General features: G+C 43.4%; 1 pseudogene; it reads right to left on the reverse strand.

Moving 5' to 3' along the window:
• Nucleotides 1–921: 921 nt before the first annotated feature.
• Nucleotides 922–2,222, reverse strand: part of LOC119570101 — a 2,868-nt pseudogene continuing 1,567 nt past the window's right edge.

Genomic DNA, 2,222 nt, shown 5'->3' on the forward strand with positions numbered 1-2,222 from the left:
GTTAAAATGTTACAGAGTGGATGTGAATCATCGGTTACAGTCTTGTATAAGACTGAAAAATCCCTAATATTCCTACGATGCCCAATATCCAAATCAAGGTCAGACAGGAGAAATTTAATGGAATCAAAAGAACGATCAAGCAGTCGTGTGACTCTAGCAGATAACCACATAGGAGAACAATACTGAAAATTAGGCAGAATAAAAGAAAAGTAGCATCTACGAGTAATGTCATCTTCATAAATCTTGCACTTGAGAGTTATGCCTAACTGAGACGAAACTGCTTGGGCCGTATTCCTAATCTGCAAGTCAAATATAAACTTTGAATCAAGCGCTACACCTAAGAGCCTTAGATTATCTACAGAAATGATTAAGGCTCCGTTAATCAGCAGACAGATGCTGAGGCAACTGCGTTCTAGACCGACTCACAATCATTTCCCTGGACTTGGTAGGATTTAATTCCATGCCCCACCGAGAGCACCGCGATTGAATTATCATCAGGTCTACAGTGAGTTCTTTTTTTCATCAAATGCAATTAAATTTAAGGCTGACTTATACCGTTTATCTGACCGTCTAGCTGCTAAATTGAAAGAAATTATTTTGTTTATTCAGTTGGTGACGTGTTTGTCTGAAGTAGTTTTGCATACATAAGCCTGCAATGGAGCAATGGAAGAAATGGCTTAGTATTGAAAGAGCTGACCGTTTTTATCTATACACAAAATTTGTTGTTTACTGATTGCTGTTACTGCATAAGGTTAATATCGTAATTATTATTATTATTATTATTATTATTACTGTTCTTATTCTCATCATTCTCACTATTATTTATTATTGTCCTCATTATTATCCTTTATCATTTCGCCTTTAGTTGACGAAAAGATTTCTTACACTCCATACATGTAAGATGAACAGATACTGAATCTATAGAATTTCAAACATTTTATTTTAACGGATGTGATAAAAACCATATTACATTATTTACATAAATACTAACTATATACAATTTTTAAAAAAGTATACATACATGTGCTGTGCTCATATACACATAATCGTACATATGAATGCCTATTTACATATTCACTCATTTCTAGTAGCTCAGCTGAACATTTTGAGTGGAGAACCAGCGTTCGCACTAAAGAGTAACTCAAGGATATTCCTCTCTTGCTTTTTATGGTTTCTTGTGTTATGAATACCTAAATTAGATAATAACATAACTACGGATATTTGCTCAGGATACCCCTTTTCTCCTTTATATTGCTCTGACTCAGGTTCCTTGCTGCTTCTGGGCTCCGGGGCCCATGGTCATGTAGGTGTTCTCCTCCCTGAGGGACGTGAAGGTCTCCGCCTCCTCGTAGATGACGGTCTCTTGTGCACAGCCAGGGGCGAGACCTGCACGTAGATGTTGGGTTCCGCCTGAGCGTTCAGGATCTGGTCCAGGTCGTCGGGTTGCTTGAGGCCGACAGGCGACCGCGATCCTGGCAGGCCGTGTAGGACGTGAAGGAGGAGGACGTCAAGCCCGAGTCCTGGCGGTAGAGGCTGGGTCGTCCGGAAGCTTCGTTTTCGTGCGAGTTGTCTCCCTCTTCCATCCTGTCTCGTGATATCAAGTCCGACAGGGTTAAGGACGAAGCCTGTGTTTTGGGGTCTTTCTTATTTCGGCATCTTGCGGCCGACCCCAACACAACGCCCGCCACGAGGCCGACGCCGAGACATGATCACTACCCAGTACCATTTGAAGCCCCGGAACAAGGAGTCAGCGGAGGCTTTTTCCTCCTGAACGCTGTCGCCCCGGGTACTCCAAGCGAGTCCGCCTGCAGAAGGTAACATAAGCTGTAGGGGATGAACGTCCTGGCCGCTGCTGGACACTTTCACATACTTGATCTCCCGGCTCCCTATGGTGGAATTACTGAAAATGACGGTTGAATTTCCCTTGAGGACGAGGGACGTCGGGAATACCTGTGTGAAGTGCGAGTTTTTCGAAGGTAACTGACCCGTTCGCCACTACGATCCCGCGAGCGTCAATGCCGTCGATGTTGGTGTTAGAGATATGCAAATGTCCGTCAGTCAGTTTCAGACCGTCATGCTCGATCTTTTTAATGTCTGCACTTTTCAAGGAATGGGTGGCCGTCCCGATATTTGCTTGGCTTTTTGGTTTCCGCTGGTTCCCAACCTCGAGTCCAGATAGCAAAGCAATGCTAGTTTCTTCAACAGATATGTGTTGCACGGCA

This window comes from Penaeus monodon, unplaced genomic scaffold (genome assembly GCF_015228065.2).
Source record: "Penaeus monodon isolate SGIC_2016 unplaced genomic scaffold, NSTDA_Pmon_1 PmonScaffold_21855, whole genome shotgun sequence".
Lineage (NCBI taxonomy): Eukaryota > Metazoa > Arthropoda > Malacostraca > Decapoda > Penaeidae > Penaeus > Penaeus monodon.